This window comes from Octopus sinensis, linkage group LG13 (assembly GCF_006345805.1).
Source record: "Octopus sinensis linkage group LG13, ASM634580v1, whole genome shotgun sequence".
Classification (NCBI taxonomy): Eukaryota; Metazoa; Mollusca; class Cephalopoda; order Octopoda; family Octopodidae; genus Octopus; species Octopus sinensis.
The window spans coordinates 34874122-34884121 of NC_043009.1; the positions used below are offsets into that span (position 1 = coordinate 34874122).

At 34.4% G+C, this 10000-nt stretch overlaps 1 long non-coding RNA gene across 1 annotated transcript in view; it reads left to right on the top strand.

The window, feature by feature from the left end:
- The first annotated feature begins 169 nt into the window (after positions 1-169).
- LOC118765791 overlaps positions 170-10000 on the top strand; it is a 21061-nt gene continuing 11230 nt past the window's right edge. The window contains exons 1-2 of the long non-coding RNA XR_005001671.1: positions 170-455; positions 8057-8065. This is a non-coding gene — a long non-coding RNA (uncharacterized LOC118765791). The remainder of the gene's footprint in view (positions 456-8056; positions 8066-10000) is intronic.

The window sequence follows — 10000 nt, forward strand, 5'->3', positions numbered from 1 at the left end:
TCGGAATCTTGGGGATAGGTAGTCCGCGCTCTTAACCATTGCGCCATATGCCCGTGGGATATTATGGATTGAATTTTAGGGCTTATAAATCTAATATTTTTCTATTCTTCCTTAATACCGGTTCCCATATGCTGCTCAAATCTGCGCTCGGTCTGCTTAGGAGGTTGTATCCTAGCATATGTGCTGCTTCTTTTAGTTTTCGTATTTTCCAGTGGTGTTCTCTGCCTATTATTATAACTTCATCTCACAAGGGTAGGTGGTCTCCATTTTTCCATACATGATCAGCTATACCCGATTTATCAATACCTTCTCATGTCACAGCTTTGCGATGTTCATCTATCCTTATTTTGAGGGGGCAGCATGTTTCGCCTTTGCATAACCTACCACAGTTGCATGGGATGGAATACACGCAGTCTGTGGTCAAATTCTCTTCTATTGGTGGTTTTACTCGAAGAGTATACTGCATGTCATATAATTTACCCCAGTGTCACTTTGATGGCATGCACTGCTTTCTCACCCAATAATAATAATAATATTGATGATGATGATATAATAATAATAATAATAATAATAATAATAATAATAATAATAATAATAATAATAATATACAGGCAGAGGAGTGGCTATAGACGTAGGAGTGGCTGGGTGGTAAGTAGCTTGCTTACAAACTACATGGTTCCGGGTTCGTTCTCACTGCGTGGCACCTTGGGCATAGGTCCTCTACTATAACCTCGGGCCGATCAAGGCCTTGTGGGTATATTTGGTAGACGGAAGCTGAAAGAAGCCCGTCGTATATATATAAGAATAAAAGAATATATATATACGAATAAAAGAGTATATATATATATATATATATATATATATATATATATATTATATATATATATATATGCATATGCATATCAATATGTGTATGCGTGTATATATATACATTTGTTGTGTGAGTGGAGTGCATGTGTATATAGAATATCTGTAGATATATAAATACACAATTCAATTGCTTCTGTTCAGGAGTTTCATTAAAAATTATATTCAAAATTTTATTGTCCAAAAGCTTTTCGTACCTCAGACAATACTGCTTCAAATTTTTATAGCTTTTCTATATTGTGCTCACTCGTATAATGAACCTAATCTATGCAGCCAATATATCTACAGGCATAAAGGACAAAACGTCGGTTCCCCTTAAATGCTTAACGTTAAAACTGATGTGACGAGATTGAAAGAAATATTAAGATATTAGCTTTGAATCGTAACTGAAGGTGGGGAATATAATTTCATAACTAAAACTAATCGCAGAAGAAATTAAGAATCAATACATAGCCTCAATGAAAAATGCGTAGAATAGTAAATGGCCCACATAGCATAGTGTGTTACAATCAGCCTGCTATGCTATTCGAGTTGCGGAAGTCAAGTATGAAATAGATTTTCCATTGATTCTCCGCTTTACTTGCGTGTCAATTTTCTTTTTCTTGCGAGGAACTATGAACACCGAAACAATGAATTACTTTGCTTTTACTAAACCTGGGATATTGTTAGAATTATCTTTGCTAAGAACGTCAACTTTAGTTGTGTATAATTTGCAATGATTCTATTTTAGCAACAGGACAGAAAGTGTGCATGGATATGATTTATCCAGACTTGAAACTATAGTTAACGGAGATTTTTATGTAAAGGATATATAATGTCGATATATAAACATAATCATACACCTGCAAAAATACGTGGAAATATTTATATTATTAACAACAAATCTCACAAAATTTTATATATGAAATATTAGAGATAGTTTTTCTACAAATATTTTGTCTGCAGTTCTTCATTTTTCTTAATTTTCTTGCTTTCCTTCAATTTTTTTTATTGCCATCGGATACAAATAACAAACAAATCAGTAAATATTTGGATTACTATAATAAAATTCATTATAACTGAAAATAAAAAAATTAGGTTAAAATTGTGTTTTTACCGTCTCAGATTGAATAATGACCCACGGTTTCCTGTTTCCAGAATTAACGACATGTTATCATCATCATCTGGTCGAGCTTGCTCGACATTTTTAATCAGCGTACGCCATCGATCTTGATCCTGCGTTAATCAAGGAAGTTCTTCAGGGAGCTATCTGGGTTCTGGTAGTTGGTCTACATACGTTGTGTTCAGACGACCTGCTCGAGGAGAGCCATGCTTTGGTAGTCATAACAGTAGGTTTAGCTCGTACAATAACAAAAGAAGCATGCACATCATACACATTAAGAATACTAAGTACAAATCAAATTATGACAATAATCACAAAGATATAAATAATATATACTAAATTCCTTCTTTTGCAATAATCTTAAAATTTATATTGCACTTTAACTCTACAATCACAAAAATCACTCATATTATCACTGGAAATAACAGATGGGTTGGGGCGAGTAATCTCCCCTTGATTGTTATGTAAGAATGGAGCATTTACATTTCGTTTATTATGGGGCAGACTGAGCATGCGTTGAGCATAAAATTTATCTGGTGTAATAGAATTTAGAGAAGATATATATCTAAATAATTTACGAGTAACTGAAAAGCCATATCGAAAAATCGTGCTGTGGAATAATTCACACTAAATCAAAAAATGTAATTTTGCCAACCTCCCTTACCAGTTTCGTGAAGCTACAGATAAGAATTTCTCAAAAAATTCAAGATACCATTCCATTATCAATTCACACCGAATTAGAATAAGGTTATCAGACACCAAAAACCATTCACAAATCATCTCTTCGCATAACAATAAGTTATTAAATACAAATCCACGTAATGAAAATAATAACATTGATATTATTAACACTAACGATTCTTTGAACAATAATAACAATATTAGTATTTCTGATATAAATTCGAATCGTACTCGTTTCCTTAGCAGTCATTCTAAGACTAGAAACTATGTTTATCAATGTAAAATTACTTCCGGTTCTGAGATTTCTCTTCTTTTTTTTTTACATAGGTAGGTTTTCATCGAAAAGAATATCTAATCATTAATCCAAATTTAGATATACTAATAAACGCAGCAATACTGGGCTTAGTAAATTTATTTGGCTTCTAAAGGAACATAATAAACAATTTGATTTGGAATATTCTATCTAGATCCTTTCCATATGATGAAGGTAAATCTTTTTGTCCGTTCTGTAACGAAGAACAATATCTCATTCTGCTCTCGGAGAATTCTTGTAAACACGTTTAAAGAACGCGTTTATCGTTTCAAACATTGGCAATGAGATAGGCCCTTCCAGGTTTTGTCCCCACTTCCATGAACATCTTATGTGGCTACTACAGTCCACAGATCTCAATATTATTGAACAGTTATGGTGCATTTTAGAAAAACAAGTAAGGAGTCGATATACTCCACCATCATCACTGCAAGAACTGGAGACTGTTTTAGCTGAAGAATAGACAAAAATTTAATTGGAAATAATGCAAAATTTCTACGAGTCCATACCTTGTAGAAGTCAAGCTGTAATTACTGCCAAAGGCGGTCCTAACCCGTATTAAAATAAATTTGAAATTTTAAGGTGTTTCCATTATCTTGCCCAACCACTGTATATATATATATATATATATATATATATAGCGAAAGAGAGAGAGAGAGAGAGAGAGAGAGAGAGAGAGAGAGAGAGAGATTAGGGAATAAAAGCGATTAACAAATCCAGGGAGATATCAAGAAACGAATTTCATTTTAAACGAATTTGGTTAACTAGATCAAACAATTAGATACCGATACATACAAGTAGAATCAACATCTATGGGAATTCCTCATGTATGACAAGTAAATCCAAATATCCTTTGGAAGAATTTCAAGAAATTCAGAGTATTAAACAATAATGTATATACATACATACATGTATATATATATCACCTTGACCGACCAGGGTATCAGATATTGCTACACATTGCTGGTCACAATGCGCTCCGCATTGTTTTAGCCTTCAAATAACGCCACCCCGCTGGCTAAGCGAGCAGGCCAACAGAAGAAAGAGTGAGAGAAGGTTGTGGCGAAAGAGTACAACACGGATCGTCACCACCCACTGCCGGAGACTCGTGGAGCTTTAGGTGTTTTCGCTCAATAAAACGCCCGGTCTGGGAATCGAAACCACGAGTCCGTTGCCCTAACCACTGGGCCATTGCGCCTCCTTATATATATATATATATATATATATATATATATATATATATATATATGTATGTATGTATGTATGTATGTAAATATATATATATATATATTATATATATATATATATATACATACAAGTGGCTTCTTTCAGTTTCTATCTTCCAAATCTACTCACAAGGCTTTGGTCGGCTCGAGGCTGAGGCTATAACATCCTCCAGTTGGTGACTCAGCAGAGCTGATCAAATCACTGATCCTCATGTCCTCCTCTGTGTGTATGTGTGTATGTGGATGAGTGTATGTGTGTATGTGTGTGCATGCTTAGGTATAACCACACTAATAACCTGGTTTGGAACTCAATATATATAGTGGTATATGGTTCAGAATAAGTGTCTATTGTGAACAGAACGTAATAAGAAATTATATATATACTAGCAGAATGACCCGGAGTTGCCCGGGTTACTGCTGTTCTTTTTCAGATTAGTAAACAATAAATATGAAGATATTTTTTTCTCATAATTATTTCAAAATATCTACATTTTATTATAAAGTATCCAAATTGTAATGCTAATCGAATTTAGAACTGAAAATCTGTCAATCTTGAAGCATCTCAGGGTAAACATTCTTCACTGTGTAATTTTCTGTTGGTATCCAAATGAATAAATTGTTGATGCTTCCAACTCATGAGCAAGCAATATAGAGTTGGCCGTGGAAGAAGCATGTAGTAGAGAGATCAAATCCAACCGTGAGATTTGTTAACTGAAATGGTAAAACTTAGTTTGACAGGAAACTAGTACCTTTTAAATTCAAATGGAACATCTGTAGGTATGAGAGAAATAAAGACATTTTCTCCTTAGTGACTACCTGTTATGATTGTTGACTCTAGGACACGAGGCTTTATGGAATTAACAATTAAGCGAGTTCCATTACACAGGCGAAGTGGGTCAAGATTCCTAAGCAACATAATTGGAGCAACCCAGCTATAGTGTCAAGTTATGCGGTGGCATCCCAGTGGGCTTAAGTGTGTTCAGAAATTCAGCAGGGTATTGAACAGTCTGATCTTGATCGACCGTTGTGTCACTTGATCGAAAAGTCATTTCTGATGTATCTGTTAACTTTTGAAGAAGATCATGATTGAGTTTATCAACCATTTCATTATTTGGAACTAGTATAGCTCTTTCACATAACCAGTTTACATCAATGTAATTGACAGATAATTAGGAAATACTTTATCCATAACATCCCTAAGAGAAAGTACCATTTGACCGCATGTAATTTCATGTAGCTGAAGTCTTGGTTTGAATGTTAATACCTCATTACCAATTTTAAGAAGCTCCTCTGAGAATTCACCAACTGTATGACCACCTTGTAGAAGTACTCTCATGCTGCTTGTAGGTTGAATGCGATTTGGCTGTTATTTGCAGAAGGTCGAGTCGCTGCGTAGACACTATTCTGTTATCTCGATTTTTCACCTAGTTTACAATAAAGTCAACTGTTCCAAATGAGGTCAAGTCTTTTAAGACATGCAGTACTCTATCAGTTATGGCTATATCATTCATGAAATCAAGCTACATGTTTTATACAAATGAAATGTTTCCTCAACCCGACCATCTGATGACTTTTTCTTATTAAGACGATTTGAAGAAGGACCTTTGGTTGTGTTTTTTAAATATACTTCGTGTCTAAAACGACCGCTTACATCAACTACGATATTGTTTTGGAAAACAATTTACAGGGTAAGTATTTTGGTATACATTGAATAAGATCATTGCTGGACATCGTGCGATAGTCGAGATTCGATCCTTCAAATACAGTATCCAATACATCAGCATACTACCAAGTCAATATTGGCAAAATATCATTCTCACATATCTCTTAAATGAAACCTCATCATTTCAGAGTAATATCATTTAAGCATTTTCTATTATTGTCAATATATTATGTAATTAATAATATTTTAGCACAAAAAAATCATATCCTGGGATTCTCATTTCCAATGTTATTTTTGCAATTAAATTATACTATATTAACTTTCAAATTATGAGTTTTCATGATTTCCAGGAAAAGAACATTCGAAATTATTGGTTTTTAGTTTACCTCAGAATCAAAATCACGTCCCATCCCACATACAAACACACACACTGATGTAAAAAATAATTTCATGAAAATTGTCATTGCACAACAACAGTATAGAAACAAGTGAATATTATGTAGCGAATTGAACATTTCTTTGCGGTAAATTAATTTCTGAAAATGACTGAATGTTAATTTTGCTTGATGAACATCCATATAACAGCAAACTTACATCAATAAATATTAAGATTATAAATACAAGAAGTGAAGTTGAAGTTAACCACACTATGTAAAATGTGTGTTTGTGTGTGTTGCAAAGGAAAGACGGAAGATGAAATATGTGAGTGTTTATTTCTAATCACGACAATTGTTTCGACACATCTAGCATCGATTCCTTTCATTTGCCATATACCTAACGATCACTGTGAAAGTGACTGTGCTTTACCAGTAAGCTATCAGGTGTAAACCATTCGTTTTATTATCCATTATATATATATATATAAAGAAAACAGAAAATGGAGATAGAGATACACAAGCAAAATGGAATGTTTACAACCGTATTCAACTTTTCGGTTTTTTCTCTACGCTCTTCTTTTTTTTATTTATTCTTCACTCTGGTGAAGCTCCGCGTTTCAGATCGGTTTCATTACCAAATATTCTTTTATTTTTTTATGCTTTTACTTGTTCCAGTCATTTGACTGTGGTCATGCTGGAGCACCGCCTTTAGTCGAGCAAATCGACCCCTGGACTTATTCTTTGTAAGCATAGTACTTATTCTATCGTTTTCTTTTGCCAACCGCTAAGTTACGGTGATGTAAGCACACCAGCATCAGTTGTCAAGCGATGTTCGGGGGACAAACATCACTTGACAACGCACACACACACACAAACACACACACACACACACATACACACATATACATATATATATATTTATATATATATACGACAGGCTTCTTTCAGTTTCCATCTACTAAATTTGAACTCAGAGCCATGTCGTTGGTAGGCAAGCTACTTACCACACACCCACTCCTGCGCCTATGATAAATATTTTTAGCATAACAATGTTAATACTATACAACATTGGAAGCAGAAACAGCTGTTAGATGGGATGTTATTTGTATTGAATTAATAAGTAGTAATTGATGTAAGTCAATTGTTCTTCAATATTTCTCCATTTTTAATGTGGCGAGCTGGAAAAAACGTTAGCACACCGGCTGAAATGCTTACGGTATTTTCTCTGTCTTTACGTTCTGAGTTCAAATTCTACCGAGGTCGGCAGTGCCTTTCATCTTTTTGTGGTCGATAAATTAAGTACCAGTTGTGTACTCACCAAAAATTTTGGGCCTTGTGCCTAGAGTAAAAAAGAATATTTCTCCATGTTCTATTTCCTTTAAATTTTGATTCTTGATAACTCAGGTTTATCTTTGTCTTTACCTATAATTTATGAGCATAATATGCTTGCATTTGTATGCCCATGGTTAAACATAGGTAAGATACCGGTAGTGTAATGGATACTTCTATATATATATATATATATATATATGTATGTGTGTGTGTGTGTAATATATATATGCTGGTTGTCCACGCCTTATGCAGAGTCTGACAACCTCTTGTACCTCCACTTTAGATCCATCATGGCGTCCGATGCGGCTGATCTCGAAAAAGAAGAAATATGCTATATTAAATCTATGAGCGAGACACAAACAGTAGCAATGCAGAATCGCATCACGTAAGGCTGGAGATGGGAGGGATGACCTCCCCTTGCAAATACTGATCGGGCACAGAACGTGTGTTGTTAGTCAGCTGAAGGAGATGTCTTCCTGGAGCTATAAACGTCAGTAGCACTGTCCTGTACAGGACGCCACACTTGGTTGGCAATTATATGTTACGATTGCGTATTGCTACTGTTTATATCTCGCTCAGAGATTTAATATAGCTTTATTTCTCCTTTTTCGAGATCACTACAACTTCAGAATATTTCGCAAAGCTTCATTAAAATGTTCATATGAAGCGAATAAATTCAAATTCGCAGCCATAATACATAATATAATGCATAATATACACGCACATATGAACTCAGATACACACATACATGTATGTATACATGTACATATACACATACACGTGTACACGTGGGTGTTTGTGAATATTAAAAATGGTGATATTAAATTATTTACTGGGAATTACTGTTTAAATACTTTTGTGTTTTTTTTCTATTCTTTTCGTGTGTTTCCTATATTGAAACCGTTTGTGAATTCGTGTATAATTTAATTGGTATGTGCAACATGTATTTTATTATCTGTTTACAGAAACCAATGTTCCGGGAAGAGAGCGAATGGTTAACTAAAAGAAAATATTTTGACATAAATTAAATTTAAATTTAAATGTTGAAGTGAATCTAACGGTTTTTGTGTGTTTTTTTTAACGGCTTCTAAACACCTTCCACGCTGCAATTGTTAATTTCTATTTAATTAAGTATCTAATGCTCCAGAGTATAATTTAAACATTTTATTTTTAGCGGCATTTCTTCCGGCTCTTTAGGTCCAGGGTTCAAATTCCGCCGATTTAGAATTTTCCTTTCATCCTTTCAAGGTCGATGAAATAAGTACCAGTTGTGCACGGGGGATTGATTCAATCTACTAGCCCCTTGAGTGTGTTCTCAAGAAAAATCAGCAAAACGCCAAGATGTAAAAACGAGCAAGACGAATGAAAATATACGTAGATATTAACAAGTGAAACCATGGTACGTAGATAATAGTTTTCTTTTATTTCGTATGGTGTTTTGCTGAGATTTTTCTTGAGAACACACTCTTCGTGGTAATGGCGATTTGACGTCTATGTTTAGCATATTAGGTGTTCACTCTAGTGGTCATTCCTTTTAATTTTGTATGTAACACAATTTTTAATCTTCGGATCTTCTAAATATGCTAAGCCACTGGTTTTAATTGATTAATATCAATTTATACCCTTATTATATATATATATATATATATATATATATAGTTAATCCAAACATGAAAACACAACAACGCGAGAACGTGGAACAAGTATAGTATTATTGGACGTTCAGGAAAGAAGGAAAGAAGGGGAGTTTAACGTTTCGAGCGGAGCTCTTCGTCAGAAACATAGGAAAAGGAAAGATCCAAAGAAGGGAAGACGGAGGAAAATATCGCCAACGGTACACACGTGGAAATGGATGCGTGGCGTTCAATCAAATAATAATAATATAAGTAATATAAGTAATATCACCTTCACCTTGGAGGTGATATCACCTTGACCGATCAGTCCGTCAGGCGTCCATTTGACACCGCTGGTCACAGCACGCTGTCTACTCCTCTCTGGATCGCGCCTTTCTCATCCACGTGATCCCAATCGTCCTCCTGAAATCGTAACTCCACCGTAGTGGAGGTCTTCCGGGTGGTCTTTTCCGCTCACGCGGGTACCACTCAATAACTGCGTGCGTCCACCGATTATAATAAGTAATATATATATATATATTTATATATATGCATATATACATATATATATGTAAGATAAAACTTTCTTGGAAATGGATGCGTGGCGTTCAATCATATAATAACAAAATAATAAATGAAACATAAGTATATATATACATACATATATGTACGTACCTACATCTATATGTATATATACATGCATATATGGGTACAGGACACAAAAAAACGTCGAACACAATGAGAAACGAAAACATAAAAACAAAACCATGGAAACGGACATTTTTTTAACAACGAAAAAACAGAGTACAAGACATACAACACAAGGAAA